Genomic DNA, 14,597 nt, shown 5'->3' on the forward strand with positions numbered 1-14,597 from the left:
CAGGAAGTGCTTGTTGATTGAATGAATAATAATCCACTCTTGAAAAATCAGAGCTTTGGCAGTGTCTGTGAGTGAATCCAGTGACCTTTCAAGGACATTCTCTGGCTAAGCAGCGAAAAATTGGAATATGAGGTAATAATTAAAGTTATTCTCAGGTCCAGAAGGGAGCTCAGAGACTATCCCTCCACTGAAGTGCCCTGGAGCCATCTAGAATGTCAGCTTAACTCAGCTTCCACGCTGGGTTGCTTCCACAGTTTTGGGTTTCTTGGCATTCTAGTCTATGGATTCAGAAGACCTGATTTTTACAATTGTCATCCCTCAATAACCTTCATATATTTATTCAGGAAATACTTGATTTGAATTAAACTGGGAGCAGTTCTAACCTTTTTCTAGATATTGTGGAGAATGGGTCTGGGATGTTTGAGTAAGATGTAAGTGCTTTTTATACAACATTTGAGTTTTGAACCATGCCTTTGGAATTCCATAAGTACCTGAAGTGTCTAGTCAGTGATTGCAGCACTTGTTCTTTAAATAGTGGATTTGACTTTTGTGAACCTCTAAATATAATTTTTAGATAAATCTGATTAATAAAATGGAGACTCAAATATGGTAATATTTTAGCAAAAATAAGGAATAAAAAAATTAGAAAAAAAACCCCCATGATTTTTACGTGTGGCTTATAAAAGGGCTTTGAAGGTGATTCCAAAAGAAAACTTTCAGAAATGTATTAAATTATGGAAGCATTACTGTAATAAGAATAACTTTCACTTACTGAGCATTTGTTGTGAGTCATTAAGTACTTGATATTCAAAATCTCATTTAATCCTAAAAGCAACCTGATGAAGAGGGATTTTATTAGCTCCATTTCAGAGGCATGGAAACTGAAGGTTAAAATAGTTAACCTGGATTTGAACGCCAAAGTCAATGTACCACTGTGACGACCATCTTGAAGGACAAACACTGATTGCATATGAAAGGTGGAGTATTTCCTGCCATATCAGTAAAGAAAGTATGTCACAGTCATCACCAATTGCAGCCACCACTGCAATGGATGTGAGCTGGAGAGCCCTGAGGGAACTCAGGAAGGAAAGAATACCTGCCATCTAGCAGCCATCAGGCTGCAGCCACTCCCCACGGTGCACCCTGAGGAGACTCGGGATGAGAAAGTGCAGGATACTGGCCCCAGAGAGCTGAGGTGCACATCAAAGGAATGATTTCAGTGAGCACAGACTCTTGCATCTTCCCATCCATAGAAAAGCGCTAAATTCCTTAACTTGGGATATCTGGTTTTCTTTCATTAAAAATAATCTTTTGGGGACTTCCCTGGTGGCGCAGTGGTTAAGACTCTGCACTCCCAATGCAGGGGGCCCAGGCTCGGTCCCTGGCCAGGGATTCACTCACAGACACTAGATCCCACATGCATGCCGTAACTAGGAGTTCGCATGCCACAGCTAAGGAGCCCGCCTGCCGCAACTAAGACCCAGCACAACCAAATAAATATTAAAAAAAAAATAATAATCTTTTGATGTTCTGGCTCCCTGTCCTTTGTTGCAAAACTTCTGTTGATATATAACCTGGCTCCCACCTCGCCTCTTTGGAGCAGTTTTCTCAGGGTTACTTGAGATGTTGCCTCCCGGGCCTGAAGTCCTAAAAATTCCCGCCGAATAAAACATAACTCTCAACTTTTAGGTTGTGAATAATTTTTTAGGTCCACAGATATGTTCAACTTCTCATGTTTAAGGCCACTTAGGGCTGGTCATTGCACAACTCCGGGGTCAGCACTTGCCCCCTGCTCATAGCATATTTGGGTCGTTTTTAATGACACCTTTCTAGCAGATGGCGGTAAACTGTCTTGAGCAAGGTGGGTGGGGAGTGGTTCCTGATTCACAGTTGCTCAAAAATGGTTCTCAGTGCTCTATGGTCACATGTAGAAGGCAGGGGCCGTAACCTGGAGAAATTAAAAATCTTGAGCAGCTTCTAGATGAGCCATCTTGGAACTGACAAATGAGGGTTCTTATTACTTAGGGTCTGAAGTAATATCTCACTTGCCCGTTGTCATGGTACTGCCCTTCTTCTGTATTTGGAGTGAACTGTAATCTCCTAATCTTCTTAGTTATTAACGTAATTTAATGGAACAAGAAGTGTGTTGAGAATCTCCTATGCAGAAGAAGCTATGATAGTTCCTTTACAGGAGGAATGAGGATGGGGAATGGTGGGGCATGGAGAGACCTGGTGGAGGTGGGAATTCGAGGGGAGATGCAGGAATGAATGCGTGGCTGGATCTTACTTTATAAACCGCAGAGGAGACTGAACTATCAGGACCGTACATAAGTATTATGACGGTGGGGTTGGAGGCAGGATATAAACAAGAATCCTTTGGGAACCTAAGGGAGAGAGGAGTTTATTCGGTCTGGGAGAGCTGGAGAAGCCTTCACGGAGGATGGGCCATTTGAGCTAACTCTTGAAGGACGGGCAGGCCCCTGACAGAAGGAGAAGGAAGGAACAGGAGCAAGAAAACATGAGGTGAAAGCGGTGTAGCTGCCAGAGTGAGCTCTGCATACATGTGTTGGGGCAGGTAGGGACTGTGGCAGAAAAAGTAAAGAAACTTGAATACCCTCTTAAAGACTTCAGACTTTACTGGGCAATGGGGAGTCCCTGAAGAACTCTGAGCACCGAAGACCTTTTGATCTCTTGATTTTCCGGAGATGACTCCTTTTGCATGCAGTTCTTGGCAGTGTTGGCTACATTATGCGGGCGCGAGATTTCACTTTTCTTTTTTTCTTTCCAGGGGAGCCGTCTCAAGGAAAAGGACCTTATTGTTCTTTTGTTCCCTGTCATCCAGGTCTGATACTCTGTTTGCCATTTCCTCTCCCTTCCCTTTGATACTTGTGGCAGGGGAAGTTGTATCGTTGGTTCCTCCTGCTGACATCTGGGTCAGGTACTTGACTCATATGACCTCATGACTATTCTTTTCGGAGAGTTAGATGGGATAGGGAGTGAGTTGTCGTCACTGTCCATGGGTTGAAAACTCAAGAAAGTTTAGGAATAAAAGAGTTGGAGGAAGAAACGTATAGACGATGAGATGGGACATGCATCAAAGCACAGGACAGCGCGCGCTGGGTTGAGAGAGGTCCCGAAATAGAAAGCGCTTCTCTTGGGATTCACACTGCAGGCCTTGGCAGGCGGCCCGCCCTTATCACCGTTAATTTTCAGACTTTGGAATTGGGCACCACACCCTGGTGTTAAGCTGTTAACCTCCAGAATCAAGGCCACAGCTGCCGGGAAGAATTCCTCTTTCAGGCTGTGGCCTCAGCAGAGTTCTCCGTCTGGACGCGCCACAAAGGGTGAATGCTCCTAAATTCAGTGCCATGATTCTGGGACTCTATATATACTCAGGCTCCCACTCCTTTCCTCCAGGATGCACACACAGAGCAGAACTGTCCTGGAGTGGATCAGGGCACTGCAGTTGCAGAGAGAGAGACAGACAGACAGACCGCCCTCCTTTGTTCTACTTCCCGGAAGAGTAAAATTGGAAAAAAATGCGGATACTTTGAGGAAATAAAGGACATTTCTAGAGCCTGGATTTTCACAGCAGAAGTCTGCTCTGGGTCTAGAGACAGGTCACAGTTTTCAGATTCGGGAGATCTTGAGACTTCCCCCAGTTTTCCTTGCCGTGTGCCGTGACGTTACACGCAGGCCATCAGCAGGGGGCTCTCTCAACCTTAGCAGCTGCTGTGGATGCCTGGGAGGCCACGCCATGCAAATGAGAGAAGAAACGCAGATCTGACTGTGAGTTTAAAATCCAATGCCCCAAAGTCCTTTGGAGAGAAGAAACCCTAACCCATCCCGAAAACAGACCACTTCAGCAAGAAGGTATTTGCTAGCGTTTACATTAAATGACACTGTTTAAATTCCTGGATCGAGGTCAGCGTAATGTTTATGCTCAGAGTAACACGTAGCTAAGTTATCCTTCAGAGAACCTAAGAAGCAGAACAACTCTCTGACCAGTGGTTTAATTGTTTCTGGACTGGCGGCTCAACGATTCCTAAATATTGAATCACAGCACCATCAATCACCGTCGGTCCCAGGTCTGAACCAAAGCTTTGCAGATGCCAAATCCCTATGTGGCATTTGCCCAAAATCACGCCGGCTAAACACACAGTGCCTGATTGATAAAGCGTAATGTCCGGGTAGCTAATGGCCGCTATCTGTTAGGGCCGTTGGAGCTGGCCAACTGCTCTCAGTTAAGATGGAAAAGGCCGCATGGTGAAGATGGAATCAGGAAAAGGAAACCGGACACTGCCAGAACCACATCTGTCTGGAGTTAATATCTCCTGGGAGTGTTGTAATTTTCCACTCTGTGGACACAGCAGGCTGGGCTCCAGTGCAAGTATTAGTAGGAATCAGGGTGCCCTCTTCCTTGGAAGTTCCTAGACAACCTCTGTTCAGGTTTTATTACTACCTAACTCTGTTCTTCTTAGCTCTAGGCAAATAATCATGTTCCTTTATTACAACTTCAGCTGAGACGTGTTACAATGCATCTTGCCATTGATGGTTTGATATCAGGTATGCTTCTTTGAGGAAATTACAGGAGAATGTCCCAAATTCCCCAACAACATTTGGGAGGCATCTTGGACTTTTATTTGGGGGTGATGGGGACACACCTAGTCAGTGGGTGAGGTTTTGTAACGTTTTCCAATTCCAGGGAAGAGGAGGCACCATATTGTGACCAAATTCTACCTCCCACCTGTCCCCTATAAAAGTGTACCAAACAGAGGAACCAGATAGCTCCCAGGCAAACTGCACCCTGAGCGCCGAGTGGACTCGAGGGGACGTGGGCTTTGGGAGGTCAGGGTTAGTCGGCAGGATCTGGAGGCATGAGCATGAGTCCTCTTGGTGACAGAAAGGCAAACACATCTGAGTAGAAACTTTGGGGAAGCCACTCCAGGGTACTGCGGTGGGAAACTCAACGGTTTCTGTTTGTACTGGCTTCGTTCATTCACATGTTTCTCATCAGCTGCATTCAGACTGATTCCATTTGCAAAGCTCTCCTGGCAGTCTTGGTGCATGAGGCTTGGTGGCAAAATCTCCGGCAGTTCTGATCCTGCCCAGGCCCTGCTCTTCTCGTGTAGTTTCTTGGCGCTTCAGCGTCTAAGCAGAAATTGGCTAAGCAGACGCAGCAGTTGAACAAAACCAAATGTAAAACAGAACGTTGGAACACCGAATGAAGAGATATTTCTATGTGTGGGGAGCAGGAATGCAGTGAGGGGCAGTGAGGGAGGGGCTTCCTTAGAACCAGACTGAATCAGGCTCCCATCTTGTCAGCATCCTCGCTAATTACGCCAGATCAAAAGTTGTATCCCCTTTACCCTTCCGTCTCACTAACGGATGCAATAGAAAATATTTGGGTCCCTGGCCCTCACAGGAGTTGTGACCCAAGACACGCTGACACCACTTAATTTTTCTCAGAATCCTTTAACTTAGCTTTGCACACTCCCATCAGCTTCCTTCTTAGCACCCACCTCCCCAGCCCCAACCGTTTCACATGTGTGGCTCATCTTTTCTTCCTCCACTTGACGCTGACTTTTCTTGTACAGTTAGGGAGGATGCTTGTCATCCCACCCTTTATATCGACACGGCAGGGAGAGGCCATCCAGTTGGAGAAACGTCCAAGCCCTCTCTTCCCACTGTTGAGACTGGGAGAAAGGCACTGCTGTCCACAGCCCTTGGCCGTTTCCCAGGAACTGACAGCATGTGTTCTGTGGCTCTTGTCCTGCGTGTTGCTGTCTGGATTTGATTTCTGCATGTGTGGGTCATGGGGTCTGAAATTAGGGTGGAGACCTAAGTATTAGGAAGGAGAGAGTCCATTGGCTTCAGGTTCAAGACATTGATCCAGTCCAGTAAAACTGGTACGCACACGCATAAACACGTATGTGCACGCACACACGCACGCACTTCCACGCACACACAGGGTGGTCTCACAGTCACGCAGTTCAAAACGCAAAAGGCAAAAAGGGGCATATATATCTTCCCGCACGCCTGTTCCCCAGCTTCTTAGTCCCCTTTGTAGATCCCACCAGGGTTTACAGTGTCTCCTGTCCCTGCAGACATGTTTTAAACATACATTAGCAAATAAATCTTACATTGCCCCACAGTTGGTAGCATACTATACATAGTGTTCAACATCCTTTTGTTTTTTTTCACCTTTTAAAATGGCTGCATAGTGTATCATTGAATGAATTTCCATAATTTATTTAACTAGTCCCATATGGACGGGCATTTGGGAGTTTCCAATCTCTTGCTATTGTAAAAATATAAAGTGTCTATTCTGATCCTCAGATCTTGTGTTTATTTCCCAAGTCTCCACACTCAGAGGGGGAGGAGGGTGGTCCACCCTCTACACGTCTGCCCAGCCTGGCGCTGGCTTTGAAGCCCCAGAGCCCTGAGTCAGACATGGCCAGCGTGGCTCTTTTGTCCCTCCAATTCTCGCCGACTTGCCATCACACAGAGAACTTATGCTACCGATTCCGGTGTTCTCTAACTTAGGTAAGTTTATGCTTTTCTTTCTCCTCCTCTGCCTACAGCCTCCTCCAACCCAGGGATTTGGTTGTAACCAAAATCCTGATCCAGCAGGTGATGCCTCCACTCTCCTAAGACTCAGGGTATTGAACCCCCTACACTTCCATAGCACGTGGTAATGTGCAAAGCACACTCATGTAGCGTTCTTTCATCTAAATCTTACACAAATTATCTGAGGTTGGTAGGACGTTTTCTCCATGAAGGAACTGTTGTTCAGAGGGACTGTGTGGCTTGCCCAAGTTCACTTAGCTGATAAATGACAGACACAAAGCTCAAAGCCAGATCATCTAACTCTCAGTCTACAGTTTTTCGAATACACATGCTCACCCTTTTGCCATGTATGTGACATCCAAGTCAGCTTTCAGCTTGGAATACAGTGGAGGCTAAGATCTAGCAAATTTATTCTCAATTTTCATTTCCATCAGTAGATAGATTGAGGCTATTCAGACAAAAGGAATTATGCACCACTTCATCTACATGGATCCGCTGGGATAGTGTACAACACGGTGAGGGCAACGCCAGCTGTCCAGGGAGCAGGAAAATATGGTGGGAGAGGTGCCAGGGCTGGAGGCACACGTGTGATGTGGAGGTCAGGGGATGGGCTTGGGAACGGGCAGCAGGGAGAGGGGAGAAGGACGTCCGTGCACGGAGCGTCCACTGTGTGCCACGCTCACCCTTTAACCGCTCACGGGACTTGGGAAACACGCGCACACAGATGCGGCAGGCCCCGCTGGTTCCCTCAGGACGTGGTAGCGGGGCGTGGTGGGCCGCCTCTGCTCCACCGGCGGGCAGCCAGGGACTGAGTGACTTCACACACCGAGCTGACCGCGCGCACCGAGCTGGTTTCAGCCTCCTGTCCCCAGCTCACGTGCGCGGCTCTTTCCTCCCCCGGCATGTGTTTCCTCTCCTCTTCGGCAGCTCCCCACCTCCTAGGAGCACAGTTTGGGGCAGCTTTACTGCATCCGCTCACCGGGCATCCTCGGCTGCACCACCCCGGCGCAGGGATCCGGGCTGCGAAGGGGCTGCTGGCAAGGTGTGCTGCCACGGTGGAGAGAGCCGCCCCGTCGGAGGCAGGGGTGTGAGGGCAGCCAGGGCACTGAACGTGCTCCTGCAGAAGAGGAAGTTTTGCAGGGGCGCTGCCAAGAGAGGCACTGGGCCGAGAGGAGGGCCCGGTCACCGCAGGCTCAGAAGCTGTGCTGAGGGCCTCAGGAATTGTCCTAGAGGCGGTGGGAATTACACAGGAACTTGAAGGAGGTTGTCTCCCCGTGAGCATGCACCGAGGAAAGGTCGTATGTGGACACGGAGGAAGGGGACTGCCGGCCAGCCAGGAGGTGGGTTCTCACCAGGAACTGACCGTGATTGCACCCTGGTCTCGGACTTGCAGCCTCCAGAACGGGGAGAATCCGATTCCTGTTACTTAAGCCCCTAGTCTCCGGCGCTGTGCCATGGCAGCCCACCTGGCAGAGACGCACACAGCCCTGTGCCTGTTGGCTCTGGAAATCCAGGGCGAGCACAGAATCCTCGCCCCCATGGAGCTTGCAGTCTAGTGGTGGGGAGAGGGAGGCATGAAATGAACGCTCCTCGCAGACATATGTAGTTACTCTTATGGAAGAGAGTAACAGGGCCTCGTTTAGACTATGGAAGACAGGGGAGGACTTCTGAGGACGGGACCTCCAACCTTCAACGTGAAGGATGAGTGGAGGGAGCCTAGCGTGAGCCGAGGAAAGGGCATCACAGGCTCGGGGAGGGTGCGTGTGAGGCCCCCGGGTGAGAAAGGGCTTGGAGAGAAACTGACAAGACACAGTGTCCCCAGAGCAGGGAGGGACATGAAATCAGACTGGGAGCTCCTGGGGGCAGGTCGCTCGGGGACTGGCAGGTCTTGCTGAGAGGGTTACATTTATGTGCTCATTAAAGGGTTTAAGTGGAGAAGTGAAATGATCCAATGTTCAGGTTTAAAAGAGAACTCTGAATAATGTGAGAATCAGGTGGGAGGGATGGGACGTGCTGTCTGTTCCGTCCCGGGTTGGGGGTCCCGAGCAGCTGGTGGACTAGAGAGAAGTGGTTCACGTGGAGGCCAGTGCATAGGATGGGTGGCGGGGAGGGGAACAGGCACAACAGCTGGGAGAGGGTGAGTTTGAGGCCACTGAGTCTGGCGGGGAGCTGGAAGCATATGGGCCTGTGGTTCAGGAGACAGAGCCAGCTTGCGCGGAAAGAGGGGAACACAGCAGGCCCGAGGCTGCCGTCCTTAGAGACACCTGATGGCACGGCTGGCCCTCGGCTGGTGTCTGGGACCTCGGCTCTCAGGGTGTCCCCGTCACCAGTGAACCGACAAGGCTGGTTTTCCGCGCCTAGACTGTCTGCGCAGACCCTGTGGTTTATGGTGGATGCCGGCTTTCCTTCCGGGAGTCTGGCGTGTTGCTGTGTGCCAGGCGGAGGGCGTCCCCATGCGCAGCCCTCGGATACAGCCCTGAGCTCTGAGTCTCTCCTGGGCGTCCCTGGGCTGAAACCTCACACGCGTGTGGCTGCATTTTCATTGCTGGGGAAGAGCGAGCTCCGTGCAGCCCCCGTGGGAGGCAGAGAGCACGGAAGCCTCACACGGATTCTCTGGACCCGCCCGTGTCTCTGTCCCTTATGATTCGGCCGGTATCCTCAGCATGTCTCTAATAAATCTCATTCATGAGCACAAGTCGCCCTGAGTCTCGGGAGTTCTAGCGAATCTCAGAATGATGGGGTGGTCTTGGGGACCCCGACAGTCTCGGGATTTAAATTTGGGAGTGATCAGCATGTAGGAAAAAACCGTAACCACGTGACCGTACGAGATTTCCGCCCCCCGCCCCCCACCCCCGGAAGAGTGAGTAGGACCCTGAGGATCTCCGCAAGTTAGGAGTGAGCGGGGGACAGGAGCCACGAAGGAGGTGAGGACTCAGGCAGCCGGAGAGAGGAATGTCTGCAGACTTAGCAAGGTCACTGACGGCCTTGGCCAGCAGTCCTGTGGGCAGTGGTGGGGAGAGCTGGCTTGTTAGGGGGTGAGGAGGGTGGAAGGAACAGAGAGGGACGTGGGGAGGTGTAAACATATTGTTTGTAAGACAGAAAAACAACTTGATCACTTGTTTTCTCATGTATTAAGTGTCTGCTGCATGACAGGCTCTAGGCCAGACGTGAGTGATGCAGTGAGCACAGGGTGTGGTCCAGACCTCACGGAGTCTGTGGTCCAGCTGAGTGTTTGAAAAGCAAAGTGCACAAGGCCGTGCGGGTGTTGCATCTAGCCTGAGGGTTTCTTTGACTAAGTGACCCTGAATCTGGGAATTGATGAATAACTAGGAATGTGTTGAAGTCCGGGGAGTAGAAAAAGGGAAAAAGGTCATTTCAGGCAGAGGGAAGAATATATATGGGCTGAGGACCTAGAGAAGGTGGAGGGCTCTGGCTTCTAGAAGGGATTGATTCTGACCGGCGGAAATACCTCAACATGTAACAGAAAAAGGAAAAGAGGATAGGTTTTAAAAGAATAGATAGAGCTACAGGTAAGGCTTAGGACGGGCGGTAAGACACCGAGCTTTCTTGTATGATGACTTTCATTCTCTTGTGGGGCAGGGTTTTGTTTGTTTTGTTTTGTTTTGTTTTGTTGTTTTCATCCCAGCCCTGTTCTGAGATCTAGAGCATTTGGGGGCTAGAAAAATAGAAGGGGTCTTTGGTAATATAACACAAGATGGAGAAGAGGGAGACATTCTTTCAGCATCGTAACACACCAGAGATGGGCGAGCATGGGGGAAAGGCTGCTGTCATTGTTGTTCTTGGTTCTGTCCCCAGGAGGGCTTTTCCACCTCCCCTTCCTCCACCCTGACATCTGAAGTTCAAGCTCCCTGCAGCAGTGAAACCAGACAGAGTGGAATAACTGATCAGTCATGTCAGGGGACAAGCACAAGGAAAGGCATTACTCTGGCTGGGCGGTGGAGAACAGAGGTGTGGGCAAGGATGACGGGGTAGGGACTCCTGGAGGCCTAGGACCTGGCGTGCTGTGCCCTGGAGGACCTGGGAGACTCATTTAATAAGGTCCCGAATCTCTGCTCTCTGACGGACTTGATAGTTACTGGAATATGCCTCTTGACTCTAAAATAAGGCAGAATCAGGATGTTCCTCTAGACTCGAGTCCGTAGCCTGACCTGTCAACAGCGAGACCGTGTCCCCTCTCTCCTCGTATCATGGGAGATGCAGTGTTGGGTTCTGCTGAGTAGGTGGTGGTGAGGTCTTCCACTCACAGCAGGATCATGAGCTTGTGAGGAGAGTGGAGAAAGTGGACGATAATCTTGTAGAGAAGCAGCAACAGAGCCGACGAGGGAAGCCTGTGTGGGTGGCTGGTCAGAACTTCCACTGGAGATGCCAACTTCACGGTGGTCCCACATGCTCGGGGGTGTGGAGCCCGGTTGCCAGAGTCACGACGGCGAGCCTCAGGCAGAGGGTGGAACGGTCTTCGTGGGCTCTGCTGTGGAGCCCCAGACAGTCAGTGGGGCAAGGAAGGTGGGAACGTTGGAAGATCGAACTTGAGGTGCTGGAACACGGACTTTAAGCACACAGGGAAAGAAGAAACAGAGGCAGAGGCAGAGAAATAAAGATGGGGACGTGTGTATGGTGGGCCGTCAAGGATCTGGGGTCCCTAGAATAAGTGTAAGGGGAGCAGTGAGAGGTCGGGAAGGGTCGTAAATTGTGGTTGGGGGGCAGGATGTTTAAATCTATGACCTCAGAGGTGGAGAAGTGGTGAGGAATAAACAAGCGAGCTCAGGATGTGGTCTTCAGAGGCCCACACGGACCTTCGTCATCACCGGGTCCCTCTCTTTGATGCGACATTCACACGGCTTTTCTCTCTCCTTTTAGCCTCGGATGCACCTCTCATCTCAGCTACGCTTTTTCCACTTTCTGGTCCAGCAAGAGAAACTCACAGCATCTTTTCTTACTTCCGGAGAAATTTATTCCACATGTGTCTGATTCATTTGCGTTTACAGAAACTCGACATCTCCAGTGTCCAAAAACCCTTTCAACTATTTTTTTCTTCCCTTTCTTAGAAACAGGAAGTTGTGTTTGGCTGAGGGCAAACTCTTCCAGTGCCCCTGGGACTTACAAGTTGTTTGGAATGAGGAACGGTGAGGGCTGGGGAAGACTCTTCTCTCCTTTCCTGGGGCAATTGTGTGTCTGCCAGGGGTAGGCTGGGCAGCTCGTGGGGCTGGAAGACTAGCCAGGACTTTCCTGTCTCTCGTCGCTGAGCCCCAGGCCTGAGGGAAAGTATGTCCTAAAAGAGACAGGTGCGTTTGAAGGCTCCTGTGTTCCTCTCTGCCAGCACTAGCATCTCAGCTCAGGCTCTACTTTTGCGCTGGGTCTCATCTTTCTCTTCCCAATACTTGAGCAGGGTCTTGTTTTGGGGGCTGTGGGTTGGCTGACACTACCGGGAAGGTGACACTAGCCAGGAAGGCCCACTACCTCCCCAGTGGAGTATCAGAGAATTCCCCATGTGAAGAAGCAGGAACAGAGCTGTAACGGGGCGCACCTGTTCTGATACACCTGGCCAGGTTGTTGGGAAGAAGTGTTGACCTGAAGAGCAGACAGGTGCCTGGGAGGGGCTGACGTGGTGCCCGCGAGGCAGGGGCAGCAGGGGGGTCGCAACCCAACCACCCTGCTCACTCAGCGCTCCAACTTCCAGTTCCCTTTGCGAGTTATTTCGTTTTGTTTAGAACTGTTTTGAATGTAAGGTCGATCTGACCACAGTACGTCTCTAGTGATTACCTAGATTGAACCAGCAAAAACAGCAGCTTAGGTTGGTGCCTTCTCTCTCTCTCATATTCCGCGGGCAGCTTTCTCGAAGCTACAAGCTCAGCGGAGGACCACGGGGAAAGGTGCTGTACTAGGAGAGACCTTTCTCAGAAAGACACGCCATCCTGCAGCCGAGGCCACCACAGGCAGTGAACCCCGGTTTGCGTGCCTCCCGGGCATGGGTGCTACTGCCTCTCTCCCGTCCTAGGACTCACGGGCAGAGCCTGCTCAGGACCCTGGGCTGGCTGAGTGTCTCTAATCGATGGTGGAATTAGGGGAGGAGGGCGCTGCCGGGGATACACGTCTCTCCACTCCGCACGGAGCACACCCTGGGTGGAGGAGGACAGGTGTTGAGACGGTGACTTAGCCTTTGGCCTAAAATGCTGTCGTCACAGTCTTCGTCGCGCTCACCCCATCTCGTGTTTGACTTTGGCCGTGTACTTAGTAATCTAGCTTCAACTCACCCTAGAGGCGAGAGGAAGTGACGCGACTATGGCAGGAGAAATCTGGAAATCTGGAAATCCAAGGATAGCACTAGCCTCTGGTAAATTCCATGTTTCTGGTCACTCTTATGGACAAACCATTCCTAATTCCCCAACAGCCACGGGTGCCCCGCTGCTTCCCGGAGGGGCTTGGAGATCTGAGGCATAGCGTACAGAGCCCAGATCGCTGTGGGCTCGGGAGCCTCTTTGCCCGCGACCAGGTGAGACTCGGACTCTGGGGGACTCAGGCCGCGTGTGAAGGCCTGGTGCACAGCAGAGGTACCACCTCACTTCACAGGCCTGAGAGCGAAACTGTGACAAAGCCACTCTATCTGTCTGGACCACACAGAGATATCACAGCAAAGCAAAAGACAACATATTCTTAAGAACATTCCTCTTGTTCCTGTCCTTTTTGTTTGTTTATTTGTTTGTTTTGGTGGTGGTAGGAAGGCTTGGTAAAAATGAAGAGGGCTCCAGGGGAAAGCAAGAAGAACTAATGTTTGGATGCTAGGAAGGAGGAAAAGTCCTCAGTAAGAGGGTCTACTGGCTAAAATGCCCAAACACGAAGGATCTAAAGCTAGTGGACGTCATCAGAGAGCAAGGTGTGGAGCTGGTGGGAAGACATTCCCATCACCCCTGGGAGAGAAGGGTGGTTTACTAAAGCGGGCCGGGGAACATGCTTCTGTAAATTCACAAAGCCCTCTGGTCCGCTACAGGAGAATAAAGGGCAGAGAATAAACCCCAGACAAGGATTCACTGGTCTTGCGGACAGAGGTTGGAAATGGACTTCGATGCTAATGTACCACCTTTGAAATATTTCTGGCGGGAGCTCGGAGGATCAAGAGGAATGACCAAGTTACCTGCTGAGTCAGGGCTTGTGGACTTCCGCGAGGAGGCACCACTACCGTCTCTGCGAGGAACTCTAGCTGGAAAATGCAAGCTCTCAGCAGAGGAAATGCAACCTTCCCTTCTCTGGGCTAGAAGGGTGGTCGTGGTAGGCTAGGGGAAGTGATGGCGTGGTCTCTCTCTGGTAGGCAGATCTGTTTCCTGAGTCCCTGAGCTGCAGCTGTTGAGTTTCCAGACACAAACAAGTACGTATTCTGTGAGCCTCGCTGAGGCCACACAGCAAGGAAGAGCCAAGCTGGATTCCATTCTGCTTTGCGCATCAGCAGCCCAGCTGCCAGCTGAACTCCAGGGCAAGCTCTGCGCCTGGTAACGATGCAGAGGCTCTAGGTACGGCACAGCTGGACTGGCCTGGGTGGTTAATGGGGACACACCTGGCCTTGACTATTCGGGGGAGAGTGAGAAATGGAAGGAGATGAAGGGTTGCAGGAACATACGATCCATCTCAGTAAAGCCGGTTCACAGCAAGGACAGATCTGGCTTTCCTGGTCGTCAGCAACGTGCCAGTGTGTGTGTGACTGTTTATGCTTAGGTAAGCCCGGCCTCCCACTCACTAAAAGCCGGCAGTCGGGGAAAAGTGGTCCGCGGTGTCCACGGCCACCGTGTAGAGTGTGCACCACAGGACGACCAGCTGAGGGCACGGTAGGGGCTGACATCCCTGCCTGTTTGCCCTGCCTGTGTCCCAACGGCTCGAGTCCTCCCAGTGGGCACCTTTTCCTCATTTACACAAGGGCTCCGTGTAGCATCCTCTCTGCCCAGGCCACTTTTTACTTGAAGGGGTCTTGAGAGAAAGCTAAAGGGAAGGACAAGGGGGGTGGGGTCAATGGTGACAGG

The 14,597-nt window shown here is 50.8% G+C and overlaps 1 long non-coding RNA gene across 5 annotated transcripts in view; it reads left to right on the forward strand.

Annotated features, from left to right (window-relative positions):
• Positions 1 to 14,597, forward strand: part of LOC137231058 (uncharacterized) — a 76,478-nt gene that overhangs the window by 52,736 nt on the left and 9,145 nt on the right. For 4 of the 5 annotated variants that reach the window (XR_010946376.1, XR_010946367.1, XR_010946366.1 and 1 more), the window contains one exon: positions 2,789 to 6,332. The exons of the other annotated variant lie outside the window; for it this stretch is intronic. This is a non-coding gene — a long non-coding RNA (uncharacterized lncRNA). Of the gene's footprint in view, positions 1 to 2,788; positions 6,333 to 14,597 lie in introns of those variants that run through there. 5 annotated transcript variants of the gene reach the window in all.

This window comes from Pseudorca crassidens, chromosome 9 (genome assembly GCF_039906515.1).
Source record: "Pseudorca crassidens isolate mPseCra1 chromosome 9, mPseCra1.hap1, whole genome shotgun sequence".
NCBI lineage: Eukaryota > Metazoa > Chordata > Mammalia > Artiodactyla > Delphinidae > Pseudorca > Pseudorca crassidens.